The sequence below is a fragment of the Thamnophis elegans genome, chromosome 9, assembly GCF_009769535.1.
Source record: "Thamnophis elegans isolate rThaEle1 chromosome 9, rThaEle1.pri, whole genome shotgun sequence".
Lineage (NCBI taxonomy): Eukaryota > Metazoa > Chordata > Lepidosauria > Squamata > Colubridae > Thamnophis > Thamnophis elegans.
The window spans coordinates 55,053,531-55,071,994 of record NC_045549.1 but is presented as its reverse complement, the minus strand read 5'-3'; positions in this window follow the sequence as shown (position 1 = coordinate 55,071,994).

Sequence of the window (18,464 nt, the reverse complement as noted above, 5' to 3'; positions counted from 1 at the left end):
TTGGAGGGATTGAGCTTGAGCCTGTTCGTCCCCATCCAGATCCGTACAGCCTCCAGGCATCAGAACATCACGTCAAGGGCATTGTTTGGGTGGTTAGGGGTAGAGATGAAAAGTTGGTTATCATCAGCGTATTGATGATACCATACCCCAAAACCACAGATGATCTTGCCCAGCGGTTTCATGTATATGTTGAACAGGAGGGGTGAGAGAACCGACCCCTGGGGCACTCCACAAGTGAGGTGCCTGGGGGTCGATCTCTGCCCTCCAGTCAACATGAACTGCGATCAATCCGAAAGGTAGGAGGAGAACCACCATAAAATGGTGCCCCCCACTCCCAACTCCCCGAGTTGTCACAGTAGGATACTATGGTCGATGGTATCGAAAGCCGCCGAGAGGTTTAATAGGACCAGGACAGAGGAACAATCCCTGTCCCAGGCCCGCCAGAGATAATCAACCAATGGGACCAATGCCATCTCCGTGCTGTACCCAGGCCTGAAACCCAACTGAAACAGATCCAGATAGGCAGCTTTGTCCATGTACTGGGGAAGCTGATATGCTACCACGCTCTCAACAACCTCCACCACAAAGCAAAGGTTGGAGACTGGACGATAGTTGGCTAAAGAGGCTGGATCCAGGGAAGGCTTCTTAAGGAGGGGCCTCACCACCGCCTCCTTCAAGCCAGTGGGAAAGAACCTCTCTCTCAATGAAGCATTGGTAATTGCCTGAAGCCAGCCTCGTATCACCTCCCGGGAAGCCAAAACTAACCAAGAGGGACACGGGTCCAGAACACCAGTGGCAGCACTGAGTCTCCCCATAATCCTGTCCATGCCCTTAGGAGTCACAGGGTCAAACTCATCCCAGATAGTTCCACAAGATTCATCCCCATTGACTCACCCGAATCTACCAGTCAGAGTCCAAGCCTGTCCGAATCTGAACGATTTTACCCTGCAAATACTGAACAAATTCCTCAGCCCTACCCTGCAAGGGGTCTTCCCCAGTTCCTTGATTAAGTAAGGAGCAGGTAACCCTAAACAGGGCGGCTGGGCAGTTATCTGTGGATGTTATAAGATCAGAAAAATGTTGCTGTTTTGCCGCTTTTATCACCACTAAGTAGGATTTAATATGAATTCTTACTAGTGTTCGAAAAAAAGCTTCTTTGCTTGCAAAAAGCTGCCCTACCAGCTATTAGATTAGAAATGGGGGAATACACACTGAAGATCAATGAGTCACAGCCCTCATGGAAACCTAAACCATTCTGTCTGAATACTTTCCTTTTCCTCAGCAATACCTACAACCCAGAGTTACAAATCAGGCAAGTTGCCAGAGCACATTGAGGAATTAAAATAGTTAAAATACAAGGATAACTATCAGCAGCCAAATTACTCTTGCTCATAAAATGGAAACCCTTTAGCAGAGAAGTCATTTAAGGTCTCCAGAAAGTGGGTGGGCATACTTGGGCTACAAAATGCTGAGCTAAAGAGACAAATTAAGAAATTAACATCTTGAGTGAGGGCTAATCCCACTCTGCTTTGTTCAAACCTTGCTGCAGGGAATTTTTGCCTATGAACATAGCTATCTATCTCTTTATCTCTTAAGTGCTGACATATTATGTGGGCTGTTAAAGAAGGTGGGAGCTGCTTTTTCCCTTTAAGAAAACATGTTTTTCCATTTCTCATTCAGGGAAATATATTCTTCCTTTTTAATATTTCTCAAAATATTTCATTCTTCTAGGAGAGGGGTGGGTGCTTTCTACAATTAGTGCCATGTTACTATGCCACATGCCATAGCAATAGCAATAGCAGTTAGACTTATATACCGCTTCATAGGGCTTTCAGCCCTCTCTAAGCGGTTTACAGAGTCAGCATATCGCCCCCACAGTCTGGGTCCTCATTTCACCCACCTCGGAAGGATGGAAGGCTGAGTCAACCTTGAGCCAGTGAGATTAGAACCGCTGAACTGCAGATAACAGTCAGCTGAAGTGGCCTGCAGTACTGCACCCTAACCACTGAGGCACCTCGGCCATAGCATGCCATATTATCATGAAAAAAAACTAAAACAAATTGGAAGGAGGATCCATTTATTATCAGTGATCAATCATGTGCCTTGCCCACTTCAAAGCAATGCAAGAGACTCCTGACCCAAAGGTGTTTTTTCAAGAGGCAACTGGATTTTCTGGAAACCTTGCAGGATTAGCCCTGTAAAGTGGGAAAAGATTTCTTCTAACAACCAGTTCTCCAACTGCTCAGAAAATTAACATCCAGTTCGGGGAACCAGTGTGAACTGGTAGCAGCCCACCTCTCATTGTCTATTACAAAGGACGTAATTGGTGACACACTACTGAGGATGCAATCCTCCCAAAAGGCATGGCTTCTATAACCAAAACTTGATTCTTCTGGAAGAAAATGTAGGATGTAACTCGTAGAAGCCCCTGTATAAAAGAATATGGGTTAATTTGGTACTGAATGGTTTTTAATATAACAAAACAGGCTGTGGATCATCTGTGTTAATACCTTAGCCTAATGTCAGCAATGAATAATGTAGTATATTATCTAATGTAGTAGAATTTGCAGTTAAGCAAAAATATCTTAATCAATTTTATGTGGGGTAATATACATTAAAACAGAAAATGTGTAAAATCCTTCATCACTTGAACACTGCAGGTTCCATAAAACAGCCAATAAAGATTAATGGAAAAGAAAAAGGCCACGTTCTGGTTTACTGTATAAGTATCTCTTGGAACATATTGAACAAGCACAAAACTTTAAAACTTGATTCTATGACTTAGTTTCAAGAATGTTAAATAAACAAACAACCACTACTGGTAGAAACCAATAGTTGTTACAATTTGATGCTCAAAGCAACCTCTCTAACAACACTATATTTGTAAGATTTGCAGTTTTCCAGGATAATATATCAAGAGTGCTAAGTTTAAATTGTTATTGTACTCTGTAATCTGAAGTAGCACATGCTTAGAAATAGCATTGCACTAGCCAGAACTACTAACAGTAAGCATGTAGAAGATTCATATGTTCTTATGGAAAGAGTATTTGATTAGTAGGTGTATGAATTGCATTGTCAGCTGAATAAACTATGTGGACATACCGTGGTAACATTTCTTCATGCCCATCAAATATTGTTGTGAATCAATTATTTTTATCTACTGCACAGTGACAGTTATGATCAAGCCCATCCATATAATTTATATCCATGTACCACCACTGTAAGTATTGCAAAATCTATTATATGAGTGGCATAACAGCTCAAGTAAAGAATCTCAAACTATAAAGCCGATTAATTAAATAAGCATACAATTGATCATGACATTTCTAACATAATGGTTTTGAAATCCATATTAACCTTAACTTAAATCATTTTAGGCAATACATTTATTTTTATCACATGTTAATTGCCCAATAAAGACAATTGTAATTTGTCCCATCTTAGCATGCATATATATATATATATATATATATATATATATATATATATATATATATATATATATATATATATATATATATATATATGTGTTTTTATTTGTGCTGATAAATAAATAAAGGAAGACTAGTATAGATCTATTTCAAGCTATTTAGCTCTCATCAGCTAGCCATATCCTTACTGGGATTCGAACCTGTGCTCTATTGCCTCCCAGGCAGGGAGTTAACCATTTGAGCTACAGAGAACGACTCCTTTTATCAGCCAGCCAGGGTGGGAGGTATATACTTAAAGTCACAACCCCTGGTATGCCCAAGTGTGGGAGGAAGGTCACACTTCCACTCTCTGTCATTAGGCTCGTCACAAGAGTCCATCCAGACAGAAACCCAATATTTTTACTGTTGCCTTTGTTATATTTGTATAACAAATATAACAAAGGCAACAGTAAAAATATTGGGTTTCTGTCTGGATGGACTCTTGTGACGAGCCTAATGACAGAGAGTGGAAGTGTGACCTTCCTCCCACACTTGGGCATACCAGGGGTTGTGACTTTAAGTATATATATATATATATATATATATATATATATATATATATATATATATATATATATATATATATATATATATATATATATATATATATATATGCTAAGATATATATATATAGATATATAGATATATATATGCTAAGATATATATATATATATATATATATATATATATATATATATATATATATATATATAATTTCATGTCTTAACATAATTAATCTGAAAATATACAATTCATATTTAAAATATTTTCAATCATGTTCAAATATTTTGTTAATATCTTTATCTTTTGCTTATTAATTTTAAAATGAGCTAATACTCTGAAATCCTGTAGGTATTTTCCATTAATGTTTCTATTCCTTCAAAAAGATATTATAAAATTATAACAAAATCATCCAAAAAAGCCTGTAAATCTATGTTTCTCTTTAATGTTGACTCCAACAATTATATCATTTTGTCTTATGTCTCTGTTAAATATTTTCAAAACTAATATTAATCATAGCAGTGACATTCTTGTCTTGGTTACATCCTTGTCTTATAATAAGAGGCTGGTAAATCATTTGAACAAGGCACTTTCTCTATTTTTTATCTTTCACAAATTTATCTTATTGTTATAGATCCATTTAATAATTATTTTTATTTTTCTGCAATCGTTGGTAAATTTTGTTTTGGTAAATATTGATCAACCCTTGCCAGATAAATTTATTCTATATATAATAAGACTGATAAAATATTTTTACATCTTTAAGGTATATGTAATTATGGTGTTTCCATTTCCTAATTATAATATTTTTTTCTTTTTCTTTTGTAAATTTATATGCCAATCACGTCCCTGGCTTAATTGCATATTCCAAATTTCTTCGTGTAGTTCATTTTTATTCTAATTTCTCATAGGAATAATTTCTTGTGAAAATAATATTCTTTTCTTTTTTTAATAATTTATTTTTATTTTTTAAAACACCAATAATACAAACAGAACATATACAACTGAATACAAAAAAAGAAAAGAGGGAAAAGGGGGAAAAACACATATTAAAGTGTACCTTCCCCCCTTATATTTCTTAGATATACAATATATCCCAATTGTGCCCTGCAAAACAACATATATTTTTGAGTAGGTTTATTCCCTTTGCCTTCCACCAACACTGATTTTATAAACCCCCCCCATATTTCATTATAATTATTTACTTTAATCATCCCTTTTTTAAATTTAATTTCTCTTGTTATGATTTGTTGCCATACTCAAAATTTCATTATACCACTCATTTCTTTGAATATCTCAATTTCATCCCCAATATTTACCCATCACTAATCTACCTGCCATTATCAATTTACAATCCTTTTTTGTTTCATTTATATCCTGTTTTTTCACCTGCAACAATGATGCAATCCTCGGTGACATCTCTAGATTTACATACAACAGTGCTCTAATTTCTCTAAACACCATGTTCCATATTTTTTGTGCACTATCACAATCCTACCACATATGTTTATATGTCACCAACCTCTTTCTTGCACCTCCAATAAATATTTGTATATTTACCATCTATTTGATTTAATTTATATGGGTACCATTTCCGTGGCATGACAAAACCGCGCTACGCAAAATAGCGGAGATTAAATCGCGTCGCTAAAGCCGTGATGTCATCATCGCGCGTCATCACCGCCGCGACAACAGCGTGGCAACAGAAGGGCGTTCTACATGCTTCGTTCTTTGCTTCCAAAGGTAGCCCTCCTCCTCCAGCTGACAGCGGCAGCGGGCACGGGGCAAAGCGGGCTGCCCAGCAGCAGCAGCCCGCAGGAAGGGTCCAGCACAGCCGCGGGGGCAGGAACAGCCGCGGGGGGCAGCAGGAAGCCTGTGGGGGGGCTGAGTGGGGCCGCCGACGCCGGTGGCGGAGGAGGACGCAGCAGTGGCGGCGGCTGAGGCTCTCCCAGGGCCGGCAAAGCGGGCTTGCCCAGCGGAGGCAGGCCGCCCTCTTCTTCCTCAACAACATCTCCTTGGATGGGCGGCGGCCGCTGCCGGGCAAGCCCACTTCGCCAGCCCCGGGAGAGCCTCAGCCACCGCCGCCGCCTGCCCTGCCTCTTCCTCCGGGGGAGGCGCCGGCGGCGGAGGCTGCCCATCCAAGGAGATGTTGTTGAGGAAGAAGAGGGCGGCCTGCCTCCGCCGGGCAAGCCTGCTTCGCCGGCCCCGGGAGAGCCTCAGCGGCCGCCGCTGCCGCGTCCTCCTCCACCACCGGTCAGGCTTCCTGCTGCCCCCCCGCAGCTGAGCTGGACCCTTCCCATGGGCTGCGGCTGCTGGGCAGCCCGCTTTGCCCCGTGCCCGCTGCCGCTGTCAGCTGGAGGAGGAGGGCTACCTTTGGAGGCAAAGAACGAAGCATGTAGAACGCCCTTCTGTCGCCACGCTGTTGTCGCGGCGGTAGGGTCGTTTTTTTCTTAGCGTTTCAGACGCCGCGGATTTGCCTCTGCGCTTATGTCGGCACGGATAAGGGCATCGCGGTTTTGTGGTGGAACCACCATTTCTATATCACTTTATGGAGTCATGGAGGGCCCTATACCACAGCGACAACAAAGAACTGAGAAGAAGATCATCATTAGACCAGGGGTGTCAAACTTGATTTCATTGAGGGCTTCATCGGGATTGTGTTTGACCTTGAGGTGCTGATGTGGGTGTGGCCAGTGGTCACTCATATCAGGATGTCTACCAATGAGTGCTCTATCAACGGAAGTGGGCTGTCAAGCTCCATTTCCGGCTGTAATGGCCTCCTGCAACCCTCTGCCAGTGAAAAGGAGCTCAAGAGGCCTGCATGTAGCCCTCCTGAGCTCCGTTTTCACTGGGACAGACACTGAGAGTTGGTCCTTCACTGTTTCCAGGGTGGCCCCATGGGCCAGATCTAAGCATCCTGTGGGCCTTGAGTTTGACACCCCTATGTTAGGCTATACAGATATTGATTTTTCTAAGATTTTAAGTATGGAGTATCACTAGAACAAATGCTTCTGAAAAAAAAGAAAGAAAACCTATTTCATTATTTGAACAACTGGAAAAAATGCAGTTTGTTTACAAGAAATGCATTTTGTAGAAATAAAGTATTTGATCTGCAAAAATTTGGGCAAAGAATTTATTTCAGCAGGAGTCAAAAAGAGAAATTGAGTTGTGCTATACACAAGAAGGGTACAAGGAAAGAGTGTAATAAGGCAGCTGGCTCAGTGGTGGGTTGCAGGTGGTATGCCCCGGTATGGGCATACAGGAACCTGTCCGGAGCACCAGGTACCGTTCTGGTATGGTGCTCTGGAGGGCCCACCCACACGGCCTCACTCCTTACTTGTCTTTAAAGTCTTCAGTGCTTCCCTGCACATGCACAGCATGTACAGCACTTGTGCGATGCTCTGCTAAGCAACTGGAACGTTGCAGAGGCTCGCGGAGGCGTCACTGGACAGTAAGATGCATGCACGTGCTGTGCACGTGTGCATTCACGCTGCACGTGTCCATGGGGACGAAGTCAGACTGGTTCCAACCATACCGGTTAGAACAGGATCCGGAACCCACTACTGGGCTGGCTGCTGAAAAGTCCTCCAGTTGGAGAAAAAGCTGCTGCCATTGCTGCCATGTTATTTGCGCATGCACATCCCATTGCCTTGCAAGTCCATTTGGACTTGTAAGGAAATAGAATGCATGTGTGCGAAGAACATGGTGGTGACAGCAGCAGCTTTTTCACCGACCAGAGGACTTTTCAAGGGCTGTGGCCAGCCACCTCTTCTTTGAGAGCTGGACCATGTGACAAAGGCATATATAAGGCTTGGATGGGTGGAACGAGCATCAAGCAAGTGAGTGAATGTCAGGTGGGTGGTGCGAGCGAGTGTCAGGTGGGCAGGCAGGGAGAGCAAGCAAGCAGTGACCAGGTGGTGGGGAAAATGAGTAGCAACAGCGGGACCAGTTTGAGGGTGTGGTCAGCCAGCCATTGGGCAAATTGCCACCACCAGTTCATGTGAACCGGTGAGAACTGGCTGAATACCACCTCTGGCGTGGCCAACTCTACATCACTTGTGTGGCTGGTGCCTGTATGGGACAGGCAAGGTTGGGCAGAGAATCCAGGGAGCTCTGGTGGTGGGGCAGGAGGGGTGTGGGAGGAAGGAAGAAAGATCCAACATGTGTGTATGAGAGAGGGAGGGAGATCACTGCCAACCCAGATATAACTCTCCAAATTTGGATCGCATATCTCTCTCTTACACTCATACACACACACACACACACACACACACACACTCACTCACTCAGACACACACACACACACACACACACACACACAGAGAGAGGTTGGATTGGATATTTCTCTCCCTCCCTCCTTGCTATAGGCTGGCTTAGAAAATTTCTAAGGCCCAGAATGCTGCGGACGTTCCTCGCTCACCCCTTTGTCTGACTTCCCTTCTCCATGGTTTCCTTGGTGCTCTTTGTAGAAAAATAGGTTCTTATGACACTGCAACTACTGTTAGATAATGGAAATTTAGAATTCACCACCCTGTCTCAGATAAAACATATATCCAGACATATAATCTCCATTTTACTTTCTCCTGACCAGAAGGCTTTAATGGTCCTACCACTAGTCACAATGGAGTGGTGGGGATATTTAAAAATAGGAGAAGTGATTCTTGACAGCTACCCTATCAAGCTCTTCACATCAAGGAATAAACAACAAAGCCAGAATTACAGTCTTCTACAAATTCATTTTAATACCAGAACTTGAGGTAAGACTCAGAATCTTAACAATGGCAATAGGAATTTTCAGACCTAATTTATAACTTATGACTTCTGCTTCTTCTGCTTGAGCTTTTGGAATGAACACATTCTTTCTTAATTGTTTATATTTACTTTCCTTTATAATTTTTCTTAGGTGGTGTATTCTTGGATGCAGTACAGAATGTAGTTGTTGAATTTTTAAAAGTTAGTTGCCACTTTGATTACTCTTGTATGTACTTCTATGTCATTCTCAAAATATAACCACCAAAACTCACATATTTTGATTCTCCAATAATGTAAAATGTATTGTGAATATAATGCATGAATCTTCTCAAAATTATCCTTCTTAGATATTTCATTTGCACCCTCACCAAGATTTCTACAAAGGTCAATGTTTTATAATTAGTTTACAAATAAATTATGTTGAAACCCTTCTATGGTACTTTTTAATAAAATATGAATTCATGAAATTCAAAGCTCAGAAATTGAAAGCACTTTTATAATGTTAATTTTCACAGCTGAATTAAATCAACTTGTAAATTATTTTGTCATAAATTAAACACGAAATATATTCTCCTAACATGACCTGTCTATACATCTAATTTTCATTACTTCTTGATATTAGAAGGACAAAAGAAAATTTGAATTCTGGAATGGCTTTAAAAGAAATATTTTCTTTTTAAAAAGGTACATTATCCTTTTAATTGTAAATCCTATTTCATTTTACACTGATTGCTAACTATGAGCTGTGAACCAGCTGCAATTGTTTATTAAAGCCATGAGTAATTCTGGTCTGTGTCGATTTATTTATACATCAATCTCACCTATATTTGCATCCTAAAAATCAGTACAAAAGATATTTTAATACTATGAATGTATAAATAGAATTTAATATCTTCATGTAAAATATGCATTCTAATTATTTTTCCAGCAATGCATCAACACCAGGCAGTCCCTGGAAACCTAGCAATAACTTTAGAGCAGGGGTATCAAACTTGCAGCATCATATTGTTGTCACATGATGTATCACGACTTCTCTCCCTTTACTAAAATTTATTAATTATTTATTAATTAGACTTATATACCGCTTCATAGGGCTTTCAGCCCTCTCTAAGCGGTTTACAATTTTTTTTAGCAAATTGAGTCAGCAACTTGCCCCCACAGTCCGGGTCCTCATTTCACCCACCTCGGAAGGATGGAAGGCTGAGTCGACCTTGAGCCGGTGAGATTTGAACCGCTGAACTGCAGATCACAGTCAGCTAAAGTGGCCTGCAGTACTGCACCCTAACCACTGCGCCACCTTGGCTCTTATAAATGGGGGTGGGCATGATCCACGGGCTGCAAGTTTGACACTGCTGCTCTAGAGAAACCCTATATCAATCCTCTAATAAATAAACCACAAAACTAAAAATAAAAACCTTAATAATAAAATGGCACTTGTGGACTAAAAAATATCACTAAAGTATCACATATTATGAAAAGTATCGGGATATTTTAAGTATCAAATAGTGTATAATATAATTTGGAAAACCAAAATGTTGAAAAAACAAATTCTTCAACTAAACAATGCAGGGAATTTATTTCATTCTGAAATGCAGACCAAATGAATCCTGTAACTATGACTTTATTGTCTGCTTATGTACTGTAATTCAGAACTCAGACTCTCTGGCTCAAATATTATCCTTATGTTCTTTTCATTGTGGGAGGAGAGATTATGATTGCCTGTCATATTCACTTAGAGAAGAAATATTAGGGCTGTTTAAAATTCAGTGCAGGTAATATAGATAGTATCAATGAATTATTCAGAGTTCTAGGAACTAATTCCTAAATTATCTATGTAATAATAGGCACACACATACATAAACACAAACTCATGTACATAAACATAAATTTTTAATTACATAGTGCTTACTCAAACTTTTCCTAAGATGGGTCAGGCTTAGAAAGAGGTATAGGTCAGTCAAAGAACTTCTATTGCTAAGGATGGACTAGAATCTTGATTTCCCAGTTATCAGTGAATATCTTAACCACCTTACCACATTGTCTTTATGATATATAACAACCTGTGTCCAATAAACCACAAAATAACAGATATTGCATCATCTGTCTTTTGCCAGGGGTCTACCATCTGATCATGCTGACTCTTAACCTATCAACTGGTTACAATGAGAAAGATACATCTAGTTGATATGTTGGGAGATGATCATGATTTCCCCCATTCATGATGTCTGATCAGGGGGGAATAAAGCATTTTCACCAGGTTTTAATATTTCTTTTTCATTTCTTAGATGAAAGCATGTGGAATAGTAGAAGAATTCCATCAAACGTTTGTCACTGTTGAACTCTCATTTTATTAGATTGCTTGAGAAATTGGGCCATTAGTGATTATAAAGAAACCAGGGAAAGAAAATTCCTATTGTATAAATTTTAGAAACAAGTATAGATTGCTGTAACTGAGTACAGATTCTAAGCCTTACAATCAGTGGTGGGTTGCAGGCAGTACTCCCCGGTATAGGCATACCTGAGCATGCCCGGAGCACCAGGTACTGTTCCAGTACAGTGGTCCGAGGGCCCACCCGCCCATCCAAGCTCCTTACTTGTCCTTTAAAAACTTCGGCGCTTCCGCACATGCACATGGTACATACAGCACCTGCGCAATGCTCCGCCGAGCAGCTGCGTGCATCCATGTGGGCGATGCCGGGCCCGTTTCAACCATACTGGTTGGAATGGGATCCAGAACCCACCACTGCTTACAATGTAAACATTTAAGCAATATCATCTAAGTCAATCAGCTCAAGGAGGAAAATAAATCCTCACTTGGTAATATGATTGGGTTAGGGTTAGGGTGAGGTTGTTGAATTAAGTTTGAGAGGATAATTTTAAAGGATTTTTGGAGAAAGATAGATAGGAAACTGGGAACATAAAAGATCTCCATTTTTTTCCTAAAGGGAGGCCGATTCTGCATTTGGCAATACATGTATTTGCTTTAGATAATCATCCATTGGTACAAGCTTCTACTTCAATTAATTTGCTAGATAAACTGCCTCTATTCCCAATTGTGTTACAAGCAAATAATTGCAGTAAATTAAACTTTGCCTTCCACAAATAAAGATAACAAATATGGAATAAAGAGATGAAAAGGAGTAGGAAAATTTATTAATAGAACTGCAATAGACTGACATATAGCAGGGACTTTGATTAGGTAATGCTGGTCTTTAAAAGATACATTAGTGACATTCTTCAGCAGGATGAATGCCACCCATGTTCAAATTGGCCTGGTCTACTAAAGTGAGATTTCAAGCAAATCCCACATGCCGATTGTTACTATAGATCACATATACCGTATTTTTTGGAATATAAGATTCTCCAAAGTATAAGACGCACCTAGCTTTTGGGGAAGAAAACGAAGGGGAAAAAATCTGCTTCTGTCTTCCAGCAATTTGCCTCCTTGCAACAAACAGTAAACAGTACAGACAATATGCACTGTTTGTAGTGTTACATTTCATATTATACTTGTACAGATGCTGTTAAAATTGATGTGCTTTCTGGAAGTATAGTTATTCTCTGCTAGTTAAAAGAAGATACAATAGCACTGGGCCTCTTCAGACCAAGCATTTATTTTAAAAAGCTTCTTCAATTTGTTAAGATATCTCGAACAATAATAAAGCAGTCTTTAAAAAACAATTCTAATAATTTGAACATTCTATAGGCATTTGTAGTTATTGACTTACCTTCTTGCAGCAAACAGCCTGATTAGCACAAAAAAAAAAATCTGCCTCTGCCTCCCAGCAATTTGCCTTGTGGAACAAAGAGCAAGTTTCACTTTCAGTTTAAGCTGCCTCCCAATCACCAGCTGCTTCAGGCTTCAGGGATTGCTATAGCCTATTGCAGCCTTCGCAAGCGCCATATTCCCCCTTTGCTGCAAAGAGGTAAATTACTGGGAGGCAGAGGCCAAAGGGTGGGGGACTGTAGGTGGGGCTACATTCAGTGTATAAGATGCACCCAAATTTTCACCCTCTTTTAGAGGAGGAAAAGGTGCATCTTATACTCCAAAAATATGGCACTTTTATTGTGAAATATCAAATTTGTGAGCCATGTGATGAAAATATTTCAGAGTATTTAACTTTAATTCCTTCATAAACAACAGGGGCATCTTCTCAAACCTCAAACAAATAACTTAGGAATTAATCTTTTTCTATTCTCTTCTCCATAAAATGTTAGGGTATATGATTTTTTATTAAGTAACAACTATAACATTATTTTTTTAGTGTTTCCAAACTTCTGGTTGGCCCGTTGGGCCCATTTTTTTTGCCCCCCCAGGCTCTCCCCAGGCTTTCTGAAGCCTGAGGAGGGACAAAATGCCCTCCCCCGGCCCTCTGAAGGCCCTCTGTAAACCAGAAACAGATCATTTCCAAACTTCTAGTTGGCCTGTTGGGCCCCTTTTTTGCGCTCCCCAGGCTCCAAAGGCTTTCCTAAAGCCTGGGGAAGGTGAAAACTCCCCCCTCCCCATGTATGTGACTCACGCATGCATCAGAGGTGGGTTCCTACCAGTTCACACCTATTCGGTAGAACCGGTTTGTCAAATCTACCGAACTGGTTAGAAGAGGTTCCACCAGTGGACCTGGAAAGCAGGCCACACCTACAGAAGAGGTTCCAAAAATTTTTGAAACCCACCACTGGTCCTTGGATATGATTATTCTACACTATCATGCTCATATTTATAAAACTCAGTGCCTCTGTGAAAGGTAAGGATGACTACTGCATTTGTGGTGCAATCAGAACATTGCGTGTGTTGAAGTTGTTTTAATGCAAACCAAAGATGTCTTTTAAAAAACAAGTTTACATCATATTCTTATGCATGCCAGTGCTGTGTGTGAGATAATTTAAGGTAGTTCTGACAAGTGTCGTTGGCATCTTCATATCCGGTAACATGGGCAGCAAGCCACTCCCATCCAGTCACATGGGCAGCAAGCCACTCCCACAAAGGAGGCCACACCCACAGAGTAGGTTCGAACAATTTTTGAAACCCACCACTGGCATGCATGTGGGTGTGAGACACATGCAAGCTGTCGCACATGCATGCACAATTTTGGCACATGTTTACAAAAAGGTTTGCCATCACTGGGTTAGAGTTATGGTGGCACTGAAACTAGAATGCAGTATTGCAGGTTAACTCTGTCCAGTGTCAGGATTTTGATTCTGACTGGCTTGAATCAGCCTTCTATCCTTCCAAGGTTGGCAAAATAAGGACCCAGATTGTTGGAGCAATATGCTGATATTTGTAAATCTCTCAGAGAGTGATCTAAAGCACTATGAAGCAGTATATAAGTCTAAGTACTATTGCTATTGCTATTAGAACCTGTTCCATAGTGATGGAGCTATTACACAAAGGACAGTGTGATGAATTCTCTCACGGGTAAGCATCAGCAGCTTCCCATCCCTAGACAGATCATATAGATGGCAAAACCCTGTGACAGCAATGGTGCAAACTGTATTAGGCATTATAAGTACATAACTATCAGTTTGAATAAGGCTCAGAGATTTGCTTGCATCCAGTGCAACCCACACAAAGTATATTTAAATCTGTGCCAGTTGCAGCTTCTGAGTCATCTCGACTGCCCATTTTGCTTTCAGCAAAGTGCAATAATATAATTAGGAGTTAACAGAGATATTAATCACTGTCCTTTTCCTCCTGGTCCAGAAAAGGATGCAACTGATACACTTAGCAGAACTCACTGAAGGAGCTAACCAAGAATACTACCATAAACAATCTATAAGGTAAACTAATAGGGTTTCTGCCCCATGCCAGGCCTGAAACCAGACTGAAAAGGAACCAGAATTTAATCTATAACAGTATAGAGTAACAATAGTTAAAACCCAACCACTTGCCAACAATCTTATCCAAACTGTGTATATTGGAGACTGTCAATAATTATAACATTTAAGAATTTAAAATTTATAGAATTTAATCACCGCTCTTTGAAGAGGTGTGCATCACTACTTGTTTAGTACAGTGACGGCATTCTTCCTCTGAATGATGTATTCATTAGCATGAGTACCAATGTCCCTTGTCTGGAACCCCTAAATCTACCTCAAAAGTGAAACTGTCTATTATGCAGAGCCTAGGAGTATTGGTCATGACTTCAACAAAATAGTTCAGGGAGATAGTTCCTGGGCTACATAGGTATGGTACATGATTGGAACTCACCAGGATGTCTCTAGTCCTTATTCATTTACAGAAAATTATGTGCTTCACCCCTTAGATTAAATAATTTGTAACACCATTGCTAATAGATAAAAGAAGAAATGAACAACCACCAGCAATGTGTGAGATTTTGTTTTAAAGAATCATTAATTTATTAATGTGTGTTATGTTATAAATCAAATAGAAACAGATATAAATGTTCTTAAATAAATAAGGTAATTATTTGAAAAAATAATAGTATTGGTGATATAAAAGTAAACTAAGCATTTTAAAATAAAAAAGAGCTATATAATCACTAGTTCTTGCTTCTCAACTTCAGTTTAAGAATAGTTAAAGAATATATGGAGCAGCTGCTTTTAAAAATTGTAATATATTTTTATTTTATTCAAACAAAGTTAAAATACACAAGACAGAACTCACTTTTTCCCACAAAAGAACAAAAATAAGAAAAGCACAAAACACAAACAATCAACAATAAAAAGGTGCATCAAAAAAGACATTATACACATATTATCCCCTCTGATTGAATACTGCTTAATATATTACTTAATATATTACTACAACATTGGTTCCTACAAGTGGTGGGATTCAAACATTTTTACTACCTGTTATGTGGGCGTGGCTTGGTGGGCATGGCAGGAGAAGGATACTGTAAAATCTCCACTCCCACTCCACTTCAGAGGAAGGATACTGCAAAATCCCCATTCCCTCCCGATCAGTTGGGACTCGGGAGGCAGAGAATAGATGGTGGCGGGGCCAGTCAGAGGTGGTATTTACCAGTTCTCTGAACTACTCAAAATTTCCGCTACCGGTTCCCCAGAACTGATCAGAACCTGCTGAATACCACCTCTGGTTCCCACCCCTTGCAAAAGAAACCCTCCAAAAAAAAAAAAACCTACTGAATCTATTTGCAACTTTTTCATCTGCCTTCTATATGTTATATTAATCACCAAGTAATTAAGAGGAAAAACAATATTAATAAAACAAATTTAAATTAAAGTTTCAAGACTCTCTGTTAACAAACTGTTATTGTAATCCACCAATAGAAAATTTACTGCAAAATCATATCTATCCCAAATAGCAATATCAATAACACTTAGACTTATATACAGCTTCCCAAATAAATAAATAATCCTGGATCATATATCCATGCTTGTTTCTTCACATCATCTCTAGTCAATTGTTTAATTAATAGTAAATTCAGTCTCCAAACTAAATCTTATCAAGCAGCAGAAGTAATTGCCAATTAACAGTAATAAATCTGTCCAGTCTCCCTCAGACTTCCTAGTGATCTGGAATCTGTCTTTTTCCTTTGTAATCAAAGCCATAATGTTGAAAGAATGTGCAGACTTAAACTTCATAACAGCGGATGAAATCCACTTTGCTGGTTATCCAGCTGTAAAACTATTTCTTTGATGTGAAACTGCAGCAAAGTTCTTTTCTGTATCTTCCTCCACACCCAAAGATAAAGCTTCAGATTTTAACATTCTTTTAACAATCATTATAGTTTGATCAAGCTTTCAGGAGAGCTAGGAGCTGCACATCTCCCCACTTTCTTTTTTTAGTTTTCAGAGACTCTTCAGCCATTTTAATCTGTGGAATTTAGCTAGGGAACAAAGAATTAAAAAAAATATTTGCCTTTATATTTCAATCCAAGATTCTAAGAAACATTCAATGGAAATAAATTTCACATGTTTTGCACATTCAAAAAAATACAAAATCCAGTAGTGAGAATGGCAACTCTTTGCCACCATCCCGAACATTGCCATGCTTTCGATACAGAAGGGACCGAGATTATCCAGAAGAACATATATCAAAAGAAAAAAGAGAGAAAAAATAATTAGAGTCCAGCAAAGTATTGAAATAAATCAGAAGCCCAACCATTAATCAACTTTTAAAACAATAAGCAAAATTAAGTTGAAAAGTTAGTTAAAATTTCGGTGTGCTTAGAAAACAAAACTACTTGACAGGAAGATGGCTATAGCCAATGACTTTTCAGTTAAGAGGGAACTGGAATCTTAACAAAAAAAACCTTGCCCACTGAGTCCATGATCATCCAAAAGTCGTCTTGGGTCACTCCTATATATTCCCATTCTGAACCAAGGAGCAGCACTGCCGAAGAACCAGCTTTAGCAGTGAAATCAGCAAATTGTTGGTATGAGGACATAAAACTCTTAGGGTGCAACAGCCATCTCGAAAGAGGAGCACCTGTCTTGATTTTATGAGTTTGAAGAACCCATGATAGCAATCAAAACCCCAGCTAGAAAAAATAATATTTTACTGCTTTCACCAAGTTGAAGCCATATCCCTAGAAACTGCTAGATGAAATCTGAAAATATAGACCAGTTAACCATTTGTAGAGTAAAATTATTAGAAAAGAAAATATATTTAAAAACAATATATTCAGAGAAGTTCTGTGATACTTGAAAGAAGTAAATTTGTAGAAAAATGCTACTGACCCTATGGGGAATTATTTACTATAATTACTAGGATTTAATACCCAGCAGTCTTATTGTCTTAACCTACTATCCACTGCTGGAAAGTATTCACAACTGAAACATTTATTTATTTCAAGGTAGATCTGTTGTAAGCAAGACATTATCTCCTTTTGTATGGAAAATAGATTCTTAGTGAAAAGGTTAGGGGTTTGTATTCTTTTTCCTTCAATGAAATAGTTAGGGAAGGCTTAATGAACTTAAGTAACAAAGAGACACAACATGCCAAATCAAAATGCATATCAATTATGGGAAGTATGTTTGTTTCACAAAAGATATACTCCCTCCCTTAAACCCCAAAATATTAAAACTGAATTAAATAAATATTTACTGCCTTTTATGCCATCCAAAGTCATCATCCTGAGATAATTTGATGACAGGAACCACTTACAACACGATCACCTAGGAGTTCTCTTATTTTGACATTCTTGACATATGTTAGTTTACTCCTCCTGTTGTTGACCCTGAAATGTCTCTGCATGCAAATAGCCAATCAATGTACACAGAGTAGAGAATGCAAATGTTTATTTTGTGCAGAGGAAAGATGTGAGTGGATAGAAACCAAAATCAACCACCTGTCCTCAATGGGATAGGGGTACTCATATGCAATTTTGTTTACAGTTTCAACAATAGAGTTTCAATAATGATCACAATATTTCAGGAGTTATAACTCATTCATTTGTCAGTAAACTTCAAGATATGCCTTGTATGGTAGCATTTCTCTGTTATCTTAAGGAAACTACCAGTTGAAGTTTTTTCTCCAAAAAACATTTGTTTTTCAAATTGTTCTTTCTGATAAAGAGTGAAAGATCTCTTCCTTTGTGAGACAGATGAATAATTTCAAAACATGATTAAATAAATAAAATAAATTGGAGGAACTCTGGCTCAGGCTAATCTAGAGCTGATGCTTCACAAGAACATTCCCACAACATCTCTGTTCCTTCCATCCTTGTTTTTAATATACCTAATAATCTCCAACTCTAAAATCTTTTAGAACCATGCAACATGAGAATATAGCAATAGCAGTTAGACTTATATACCGCT